Source organism: Triturus cristatus, chromosome 7 (assembly GCF_964204655.1).
Source record: "Triturus cristatus chromosome 7, aTriCri1.1, whole genome shotgun sequence".
Lineage (NCBI taxonomy): Eukaryota > Metazoa > Chordata > Amphibia > Caudata > Salamandridae > Triturus > Triturus cristatus.
Window position 1 is genome coordinate 999,574,507 of NC_140590.1, and position 12,355 is coordinate 999,586,861.

The window sequence follows — 12,355 nt, forward strand, 5'->3', positions numbered from 1 at the left end:
ACATGTTGAACTTGTAATGATATCTCGTGGGCTATCAGTCATTCCCAGATCTGCTGAGCCAGAACTGAGAGGGCATAAGATCTTGTCCCACCTTGCGTCAGCAGATAGAACATGGTGGTGGTGTTGTCCGTGCGAATGAGGATTGACGATTTCCTGATCCTTGGCAAGACGGCCTGGAGGCCCAGAATAACTGCTTTTAGTTCTAACAGATTTATGTGACACTGCGCTTCCTGAGCTGACCATTTTCCGTGAATCTGTAACTCCTGTAGGTGGACTCCCCACCTGTCCATGGAAGCATTAGACGTCATCACCAACTTCGGTTTTGTCGTAAGGAAGGACAGACCTTGAGAAAGGTTGTCTATGACTGCCCACCAGGACATCACTGAGGTCATCTCTGGTGTGATTGAAATTATGTCTTCGAATGAGCCTCGATATTGAATCCATTGATCATCGAGCTACTCCTGAAGGGGTCTCATTTGAGGTGATAGTGTGGGATAAGTAGAATGATATGCCTAGCATTGATTTGAATGTCCGTACTGAAATGCACTTTTTGTGGATAAGGATTGCACTGTTTTTTGGGGGCGTGAAATCCTTTCTTTCGTGGGGAAGGCCTTTGAAAGCGTGGTATTTAGAGTTGCTCCTAGGAACACTAGTGACCTGGAAGGAATGAGAGGGGACCTTTCTTCGTTGAGTTTGAGACCCAGAGAGCGAAAGAGCCCAACACAGGTGTCCGTAGACTTTCTGGCGGCCTGGAAGGATGGAGCCTTGCTCAACCAGTCATTCAGGTAAAGGAATGCCTGGTGACTGGATTGCCGGAGAAAGGCCGCCTCTGGGCCAAACACTTTGTGAAGCATCAGACTTTAACCTGAAAGGTAGCACCTTGAACTGGTAATGGCCCCCTGCCACCTCAAACATGAAAGTGTCAGTGCTTTAGAAGTATGGGAATATGGAAGTATGCTGCCAGAAGATCGAGGGAGGACATATACTCCCCTGCATCCATGAGAAGCAAAATCTCCTGGAGCAACAACATCCTGAAGGGTTGACTTTTGATGAACTTGTTCAGAAACCAGAGGTCTATTATTTGCCTCCATTTTCCTGTCTTTTTCTTTATTAAAATGAAATGAGAGTAGAATCCAAGATTATGACTGTTTGGCACTTCTTTGATTGCCTGTTTGGAGAATAGCAATCCGATTTCCCTCTTGAGAACTGCCAGATGACGATGAGAAGTTCTTCGCGGAGGTGAATCAGGACACTGTTGAACAAATTCCAGGGTGTGACCATGTCGGAAGATGTCTTACACCCATTTTTCTGAAGATATGAGCTATCATTGATTGAAAAATTTGGAGCAATCGGGGCCAACTTGAAGTGGGACTACGGTAGCAGGGGCCTATGAATCCTCAGTGCCTCTTGTTGGCATCATGAGCACTTCCTCCTTACGCTGGGCGACGACGCGCCGATGCTCTAGGGCGGCAGGCTGGTGTGGAGGTTTGACGAAAGGGCTGTGTTGAGTACTGTGATCAAAATCCCTGCCGGTAGTAGGGTTGAAAACCCTGCTGGAGTTGAGGTCGAGAGAGATATTGACCTCAACCTCATCCCTAAAAAGAAGAGCACTTCTTTTGCTTTAGATTTGTCAGTGATTTAGCTGTGTTTGTGTCTGACTTTATCGACAGCAGCGCATCATCCACATGTTTTCCGAACAGGAATTCACCATCAAATGGCATATCCAACACCTTGGCCTGAACCTCAGGGCGAAATGTTGTAACCTTTAGCCACCCCTGTCGCGCCTTAACACCCCCACTCCCGCAGTCGATCAGATGTCTAGAGCCACATCAAAGATCTCGGAAGAGATGCTCTCCCCCTCCGATAGAACATCCTTTGCCTCCTCCTTGTCCTCGGAAAGATACTCCAAAAAGGAAGAGATGTCCGACCACATCTGTCGGTCGTATCTCCTGAGGATAGCCATGGCGGTGGAGGCTCTGATGGCGGTGGCAGGCAAAGCGCAAAAACCTTTTGCTGATGTGGAACTGCACATGGAGAAGAAGGATTTTTAGATCTTCTTTGAGCAGCCTGCATAATAACTGAATCAGGCAGAGGGTGACCAATAAAGCATGCAGGAGAGTTTCCAGGTGCCCTGGACTTTTTATCTAGTTTTGGAGCCACCGCAGGAATAGAGGCTGGCGTTTTCATTAAATTCAGGCCCTCCTGCCATAAGTAGTCCACAATGGGTATGGCCCGAGTGGAGCATTGCGTAGAAGGTTTAAAATCATATAAGAAGCACTCCATCTGCTTAGCAGGCATAGGGTAATCGAAGCGCCTTGAAGCACGTTTCAAGAGATCGTGGATCTGCCAATACCTGCAGGCGGAGTTGGCTATAGGCGGAGTAGGCGAGAGCGGAGTAGGAGCTACGTAATTGTCCCATTCATCATGGACATCCGTATCCAACTACAGCTGCCCTTCTAGTTGCTGATCATCACTGTCCTGCACCTGAATAGGGATTCCCAAAGGTAAAGGAACATTTTTGCTTCTTGGAAGTTGAGGCGGAGGTGCAGCCAGTGGCGCAGGAACAACAACAGGGACCTCCTGTGTAGGTGGTGGTTGTGGAGCAGAGTTTGCCTCAGGAAAACATTTATAGTAGTCGTGGAGCATCATAAGAAGGTCGGAGACCAATGAAAAAGGAATATTGATGGAAGGCTCCTGTGCATGATCCGCTTGTTCTTCATAAGGATAATGCTCTTGAAATGCGTCCAAGCGTTGAGCGCCTGGAAGCCCTGCATCAGAGAAGGAATTTTCACTCTCTAAATAAGTTGATGGATCATTTAGCGCCTCGTTCCTCTCTGAGTCCTGGTACTTGACTCAGAGCTGTGAGGGTCTGTGTTGCAGGGTCATACGGACCATCATCCTCAGATTCCTGGAAATCCAAGAGGTGAGTAGGAGACAATGAGGATTTTTTGAAAATTCCTGTAGGAGAGATGGTATCGCCTTTGATGGCACAGCGTCTTTTCCCTTCGACTACGGGAGCATCAACGCTGTCACCAACAGTAGAACTGTCAGCAGCAGTTGGAAAGAGAGAGAGCCACCCATGGTGAGGTGACGTGCTGGACCATCGACGGCAAAGCCCCCGTTGACAGAGACAGTCTTACAGCAGTCGATGATGGTAACACCACTACTTCTGTCTTCGGTGTAGTTGAAGTCACTGGTGAGACCGTTGATGAAGCGCATGATTTTGTGGAAATGGAGGCTGCAGATGGTGATTTCTTCATCCACGGAGTTGTTGAAGAGAGGATTTTCACAGATTACTGTGGGACTCCCACCATGATGACAGGGAATATTCAAGCATGTGAATCCATAAAAGATACAATATTGGAGAACATAAAGGCCCTTTATTTCTTTTAATGCACATTCACACAAAAATATTATTATTAATGGTGTAAACACAAGGTGCTATTTACTTTGAATTATTGTTATCTAAAGACATAAAAGGATGACTAAAAACTGAAATAATCAAAATCATAGGCAATGCAAGGTACTGCCAACCAGCCCTGCAAAGGAAGTGCACTTCTCTTTAGACAGATGCACATATGGGATCAGGTAAATGTTTTCACTCCAAGTGCAAGAGAACTACTAGCGGTAGTGGACTATCTGCAACCCTATGTTGTACGTGGTGGTGGGCACAAATTGTGATTGACTCGCACTGAAGGACGTTAGCCGCTGATTGGGGGTGGAGCATAGGGAACTCTATAACTCGCACAAAAGCCTTCCAAACCACAACTCACACACAAAATGAAATGCTTTTGACATAATATTTATACCACTAAATAACATCTAAAAGCAAACCGTAATCAAGAAAAACACCCAATTACACTAATGCATGATACTACAGTCAGCGTTGTCTCTGACAAGTTGATAATGGCAATATGTAAGATGATCTATAACCTTTTTTAATTGCCTCTGTTGCATTAAGGGCTCAGTCAAAAGAATGACATTTGCTGTGCAAGTTATGTTTGCACGGCTGTTGCGAGAATATATAGAGTATCCCAACCATAACATGCACATTTCTGTGGGTTTTTGGGTTAACCCCTTCCATGCGCAGGACGGCCGGGAGCCATCCTGCGCCACGGTGCTCGTGTGCGCAGGACGGATACTGGCCGTCCTTGCACATGGCAGGGAAATCCCTCTGGAGCGGGCACTAGTGGGATTTCCTCACCTCCCCCCCCCCCCGCTCACCCCCCCCCCCACCCCGACAGCCTCAGGAGCTGGGGAAAGCCTTCCCCAGCTCCTGAGGCGGTCTCTGTTGTTTCAGAAATGTCCTACACCACAGCATTCCTCTCAGTCTCCCGAGTAAAATGATTCCTCACTTGTGTGGGTGTCCAATGCAGAATTGGCAAAAAAATTATTTTTAAGAAAATGTAGCGCTTCGGATTCTCGGTGCTATACCCTTAATCCCTATGTTTTTGGCTCTTCCCAGTCACAGGCCCTTGCCCTGCACACACAAGTGAGGTATCATTTTACTCGGAAGATTGAGGGGGAACGCTGTGGGGAAGGACATTTGTGCCGGCACCATAATTCCACACATAAATATGTGGAAAATGTGGTTTTTCAGATAAATTTGAGGTTTGCAGGGGATTCCGGGTAGGAAAACATTGGGGGATCCACGCAAGCCATACCTCGCTCGACTCCCCCGGGTATCTAGTTTTCAGAAATATGTGGGTTTCGTTGATTTCCCAAGATGGCCGACGAGCCCGGGGCCACAAACCCAAGTGACCCCCTTGCAAAAACAGGTTGTTTTGTGATAGGTAATTTTTATGTCTCCTCAATACGTTTTGGGGCCTTGCCTGTCCCAGGTACTTGACCCACCCACGCGAGTAAGGTACCTCACTCGCGTGGGTGGGTCAAGTACTTGCGACAGGCAGGGCCCAAAGTATTGTGGAGACATCAAAATTACCTATCACAAAACAACCTGGTTCTGGTATCTGCATGGATCCACAAATTTCCTACCACCCAACGTTCGCCCAGGACTCCCGATAAAAATGGTACCTCACTCGCATGGGTGGGTCTAGTACCCCCGCCAGGCAAGGTCCCAAAACTTATTGAGGGGACATCAAAATGACCTATCACAAAACAACCTGGTTTTCCAAGGGGGTCACCGGGGTTTATGGCCCTGGGCTCGGCAGCCATCTAGGGAAATTACCAAACAAACACATTTCTGAAAACTAGACACCTGTGGGAGTCCAGCGAGGTATGGCTTGTGTGGATCCCCCAACGTTTTCCTACCCAGAATCCCCTGAAAACCTCAAATTTAGCTAAAAAAACACATTTTCCACTTATTTACGTGTGAAATCACTGTGCTTGCACAAATGTCCTACCCCACAGCGTTCCCCTCAGTCTCCCGAGTAAATTGATACCTCACTTGTGTGAGTGGGGCAAGGGCCTGGCCTGTGCCTGGGAAGAGCCAAAAACATAGGGATTAAAGGTATATCACCGAAAATTCTAAGCGCTAAATCTTTTTAAAAAACTACTGTATTGGACAACCACACAAGTGAGCTATCATTTTACCCGGGAGACAGAGGGGAACGCTGTGGGGTAGAATATTTGTGCAAGCACGGTGATTTCACGCAAAAATATCTGGAAAATGTATTTTTGCAGCTAAATTTGAGGTTTGCACGGGTTCTGGGTTGGAACACATTGGGGGATCCAGGCAAACCATACCTCGCTGGACTAGTATCTAGTGTCTAGTTTTCAGAAATGTGTGGATTTCCCAAGATGGCCGAAGATCCCGGGGCCAAAAACCCAGGTGACCCCCCTTGCAAAACCTGGTTGTTTTGTTTTGAGATAGGTAAGTATGATGCCTCCTCTATACGTTTTGGGCCCTTGCCTGTTGCGGGTACTTGACCCACCCACGCGAGTGAGGTACTATTTTTATCGGGAGACCTGGGGGAACGAACGCTGGGTGGTAGGAAAACTGTGGATCCACGCAGTCCAGAATTTTCCACCACAGAAATGTGAGGAGTTTTTATTTACTTTTTTATTTATTTTTTTTAACAAAGTTTGAGGTTTGCAAGAGATTCTGGGTAACAGAACCTGATGAGAGCCAGACAAGTCACCTCATCCTGGGTTCCCCTGGGTGTCTAGTTTTCATAAAGGTATAGGTTTGCTAGGTTTCCTTAAGAGCTGTCAGAAATAGGGTTCAAAATCTACAGCTAGGCACTTTGCAAAAAAAGGGTCAGTTTTCACTGTGAAAATGTGGTGTATCCACGTTGCGTTTTGGGTCATTCCCTGTCGCAGGCACTAGGCCTACCCACACAATTGAGGTACCATTTTTCTCAGAAGACTTTGGGGAATGTGGGGTGGGTGGAATTTTGTGGATCCACGCAGATTCCAGAACTTTCCACCACAGAAATGTGAGGAAAATTTGGTTTTTTTGCACAAAGTTTGAGGTTTGCAAGGAATTCTGGGTAACAGAACCTGGTGAGAGCCAGACAAGTCACCCCATCCTGGATTCCCCTGGGTGTCTAGTTTTCAAAAATGTATAGGTTTGCTAGGTTTTCCTAGGTGCCGGCAGATCTAGGGTTCAAAATCTACAGCTAGGTACTTTGCAAAAAAAGGGTCCGTTTTCACTGTGAAAATGTGGTGTGTCCACGTTGTGATTTGGGCCGTTTCCTGTCGCGGGCACTAGGCCTACCCACACAAGTGAGGTACCATTTTTCTTGGTAGACTTTGGGGAATGCAGGGTGGGTGGAATTTTGTCGATACATGCAGATTCCAGAACTTTCCACCACAGAAATGTGGGGAAAATGTATTTTGTTTTACAAAGTTTGAGGTTTGCAAGGGATTCTGGGTAACAGAACCTGGTAAGAGCCAGACAAGTCACTCCATCCTGGATTTCCTTGGGTGTCTAGATTTAAAAAATGTATAGGTTCCCTATGTTTCCCTAGGTGCTGGCAGAACTAGGGTTCAAAATATACAGCTAGGCACTTTGCAAAAAAAAGGGTTAGTTTTCACTGTGAAAATGTGGTGTGTCCACATTGCATTTTGGGCGTTTCGTGTCGCAGGCACTAGGCCTACCCACACAAGTGAGGTACCATTTTTCTCAGAAGACTTTGGGGAATGCTGGGTGGGTGGAATTTTGTGGATACATGCAGATTCCAGAACTTTCCACCACAGAAATGTGGGGAAAATGTATTTTGTTTTACAAAGTTTGAGGTTTGCAAGGGATTCTGGGTAACATAACCTGGTAAGAGCCAGACAAGTCACTCCATCCTGGATTTCCTTGGGTGTCTAGATTTAAAAAATGTATAGGTTCCCTATGTTTCCCTAGGTGCTGGCAGAACTAGGGTTCAAAATATACAGCTAGGCACTTTGCAAAAAAAAGGGTTAGTTTTCACTGTGAAAATGTGGTGTGTCCACATTGCATTTTGGGCGTTTCGTGTCGCAGGCACTAGGCCTACCCACACAAGTGAGGTACCATTTTTCTCAGAAGACTTTGGGGAATGCTGGGTGGGTGGAATTTTGTGGATACATGCAGATTTCAGAACTTTCCACCACAAAAATGTAAGAAAAATATGTTGTTTTTTTTTTTTTTTTTACAAAGTTTGAGGTTTGCAAGGGATTCTGGGTAACAGAACCTGGTGAGAGCCAAACAAGTCATCACATCCTGTATTCTCCTGGATGTCTAGTAATAAAGATAATGGGGCGACCCGGTGTCCCTCAGAACCTGGGTATAAGTATTAAGTAAAACAATTGGTTCTGTCAGGGATTCTCAATTATTTATAACACCTGTATCAATAAATGGTGAAGAGACATAAAATAACACACAACAAAATTAGAATTCAATAATGTATTCAAAATTAAGTATCAAATATTTAGGGCTGTCACAATTTACAAATTCAATTGTAGTGAGGAATAGGTGACTGTAGTGAAAAAAAGGACATAGTGATTGGTGATATTGACAGTACACTATATACAAGACTAATAGACGTGATACTGAGCTTGGAAAAGAAGGGGATTTTGTTTTGTCCTTATTACTTTTGCACATATGCTGTAGGATCCATTGATAAGTTTAAACTGTAATCATGAGCACTGTGCGGACATATGCAGCAAGTCGACGTTTCAACCCTGTAAGTGGCGCAAATGTAAAAAGCATCAAGGCGGGTCTTCCTCAGGAATGGAGGGAGGGGTTTGACAGCCAATGAGCAGATGCTTCAGTGGATTAAATCTGTAGGTGGTGTGATTCCTCTTATTATAAGTATCTAAGTATAAACTTCCACCAGTCGGTTAGAGTCTTGTGAATTTAGCCATTCAAGTTATTTACATGATCTGGCAGAAGCGCATCCGTCCAGCAGCTGCTTAGTTCTCAAAAATGTATAGATTTGCTAGGTTTCCCTAGGTGCCGGAAGAGCTACGGTTCAAAATCTACAGCTAGGCAATATGCAAAAAAAGGGTCCGTTTTCACTGTGAAAATGTGGTGTGTCCACGTTGCGTTTTGGGCAGTTTCCTGTCACGGGCACTAGGCCTACCCACACAAGTGAGGTATTATTTTAATCAGGAGACTAAGCAGCGAAAGGGTTAATTCTTTACCATAACTGGACTTTAACAAACATACATTTTATATATATGGTGTGATCAAGCCTGCGGTGACGCGGGCGAAACGCGCAATGCTGGGCACATGCCGTCTGAAAGACATTTGATGTAATTTCTGCACCGGAATAAAAAGCACTTTATTTGAATTTGCCCCATGTAGTCCGTACCTGATTTTTGCCGTGACGCAGGCCCTCCAGGACTTTGGTGTTTATATATATATATACACACAGACACCTATATAGTAGACTATTTAGCTGAAACGCATCAGCCATTTTTTCCCTCTGATTTTCCACTTTTGTGTAAATAAATTATGTTTAGGAGAACGCTGGTTTCCCCCCTTCCAGGGTTTGGAAGATTCTCCTCACCCCTACGGTGGGTTTCAGTGGCCTGAGTAAAATATTTATTTTCCTCCTTTCTTCTCAGAATCACACTCTCTGCCTAAAGGGGTTCCCCAAAGTTCTTCTCTGAGCCCCACCCTGTTTAATATTCATATCTAGCCGAAATTATTCAATTCCATGTCCTCACACCAATGGCATATGCAGATGACACTCAGCTCACCCTTGGGCATGATGTCATGTTATTTTTGCTCAAGCTACATTCTGCATTTACATATTGAAAGTAACCTTCTCGATGACAAAGAATTGATTAAATCTAATCTCGGTTAAAACAGACACTGTTTGTTGGCAGTCCTAGTCCACTTGAACAATGACCTGGGGGCCTTCCCTTCTGAGTCCTACAACTACACTCAGTGACTCAGTTAAAAACGTAGCATTTACATTCGACCAGTCATTTTTCATTTTCTTCTACATAAGGATGCTCCATATAATTTTGAACCATCACCCTCAAGAGTGTTGGAGGACCACGAGGCAAGCCTTAATTTTATCTCAGCTGGTCTACGGGAATTCACTATACCTTATACTCCCAAAGATCTTAAATAAAGGAACTCCAAATGACTAAAACTGCTGCGCCTTGTTTTGATGATCACCCATCATATTTCTAGTTAATTTCTTCTGCTGAAACTTCACTGGCTTCGGGAAGCGAATCACGTTCAAATCTTTCTTTCTGCCAATGAGTAACTCTGGTATCTCACTCTTCCTACCTCCAAAGTAAGTCAAATATTTAGAAGCTTCAGTGCTCTTCGCATTCTGCTTTCAGAATTTTTCATGAAGTTCCTAAGATTTACAAAGCCAGAGCAGAGAGCTGACCCTTCTTCGTTCATTCATGAGTCTAAACTTTGGAACCAGTTACCAGACTCATGGAAAAGAACAAGGAGTTCTCCTTTTTCGTTCACAGATGTTAAATTACACACCTGCTCTCTATTTCCACTTGGACTCTTACTTTAGATTCAGACGACTGCCTAGCGCCAGGGCAGCCTGTGGCGTAACAGCGCACTCTATAAAACTCAACACTCAATCAAATAGCTGATGAGATTCTCAGCTGTATGCTCTGACACGGATAAAGGGCATTTGGATTTAGATTGTGGCTCATCGCCTAGGATGTGAATGACGGCTCATTGCATGTTGGTTCTCTGTGGCCTTGTTTTAATTGATAATATGTGGCTGTAGACAGACCCATTTGTCACCCTGATCCTCAATGGCATGATTTTTGCTATAGTTAAGCTGTCTGGTTTTAGGTTTAAACCTATAATAACTGATAAAACCCCACCAAAAGGAAAATAGCCACCACCGGTATAAACATATAAACACTGAAAAAACACCTTTGCAACCACAAACTAAGTGCCATTCAAAGAAAGGAAAAGATGAGTGAAAGAGTCATTGTTATTTCTTTCTGAAGGGGCTAATACAATGTAACTTTGTTAAACAAGGTAGCATCAAGAAAGACTGGGCTAACATTACTCTGCTTGAGTTTTGTTGTTAAGTATTTCACTAAAACATTGTCTTTTCTTCCTTCTGCTTTTTTCAGTTTTGTGGTCTTTGGTCTAAAGATGCAGTGTTTAGATGCAGGGCATATTTAGTTATTTTATGAACTGTAGAGAATCGGCAAATAACAAAATAATATTTGATATTTTGTCTACATTTGATTTCACTGATAGGTAAAATGCCTGGTTTCATTAAAAAAATCCTAATGTGTATCATCACATTTAGCCACAGACAGAGATAGGTGAAATCCTTTGATACATTAGCCCCCTTTTCTAGTGAGTCAGTATTTGTAAGTTAATTGCCAAACACCCTAGGCTTTAAACATTCAATGCAAGATGTAGTGACAGGTATATGTGAAAAGAATGTTGTCACCAAGCACTTGCTAGATGGTATGCTGGAAGCATCTTTACAATCTTCAGAGATAATGAAGAATACTATTGACTTTGTAGTCCATTCTGGTCCAGTAAAACTGTATTTAGACCTCATATACCCTGTGCACAAGCGATCTATACACATGCACTCTTATTGCAGTAGACACGCAATAATTAAAATTAAAATCAAATTCCATAAACACCGGAAAAACACTGTTTCTATTGTTTTTAACGGTGCGAAAATGTGTAATCACTGATAACCACTGTTTTTTTAAGGTTTTGAAAAAACTGAAAAAACCCCACCAGAATTGACCAAAAATAGAAACTGAAAACAGAAAAGCCTAGCTATAGTTTACAATTTTCTAAACTGGGTAGTTTTGGATTATCACACATTTAAAGGGAATTAAAAAAGATTGGTTGTGATAACCGTTACCTACTGCAATCTAGTGTGATTTTATTTTTGTGATCTACTGATGTTCAATAAAGGCGGTTATTAGAAGGATATAAAAAGGAGTCTTATGTTGGATAGCTGCACCTTAAAGTCAAGGGAAACCTATATCCATGACACAAAGCTCACAAAAGTGAGGACTGCTTGGGAGCAGCGTACCATCCCCACCGTGTAACAAACACCTAATGAGGACTTTATTGTCCTTCGAATTCTATTTTTTACATTAAAAATACCTCTAAGTGGGCGGGAGTGCGTGTCTGAACTCCATTTATGACTAAAAGCAATACGAATCACTGATGAACTTTGCAGTTTAACCATTCACTGATTGACTAGTGCACAGGCTGTCCAGAAGAGGATTTACTGCATGCTAGGAATTTTACTGCATGCTAGGAATTTTACGGTAACAGTGCGTTGTTTAAAAAAAATATCAGACCTGAAAGCACTAGGTTAGATAATTGCAATCAAATAATTCACAAATGATATCAGGGCATTAAGGCTCACCGGGGAGGAGGCTGGACGCATGCAGCACTAGGTTTTCTAGCGGGGAGTACGCCTTGAACTAATGTGGCCACAAGGATTTCCCCCCTGCCCCTCCCATGGGGCAAATAGGTTTTTCCAATAGGGTTTCTCTAAACAGGTGGCAGCTGGCTATAGGCCTACGCCCCCAGTGGTAAGATGAGGTCCTGACGAATGCCACGTACCCAAGTGGACAATACAGGCAGAAACATGTTGACCCCCTATTAACAATCACTGATTCACAGCGGCGACGGGATGATAAGGTCCCCACTCACAGCACTTATATATTTTAATCCCACATAGTAACCCCATAGAATAAAAATTGTTCAGGTATACTATGATGGTTTTTAAATTCACTCACTCCTTTTTTTGTTTGGGCCCCCACTTAGTCTAGAAGTGCATCCCTGTCTTCAGGTGTATGCCCGCCCTCTATCAAACGCGGTTTTTAGAGGGCGAGGACTGGCAGAGGATGAAGCATGACACCTGGTGGTATGTGATGCCAGTCCGTCAATTTTTGTGATTTGCCCCCACTAAATTGGGCATCTCTTAAGACACAACTAGGG

The 12,355-nt window shown here is 43.9% G+C and overlaps 1 protein-coding gene across 6 annotated transcripts in view; it reads right to left on the bottom strand.

Moving 5' to 3' along the window:
- MEIKIN (meiotic kinetochore factor) overlaps positions 1-12,355 on the bottom strand; it is a 446,824-nt gene that overhangs the window by 64,176 nt on the left and 370,293 nt on the right. The window lies entirely within an intron of this gene.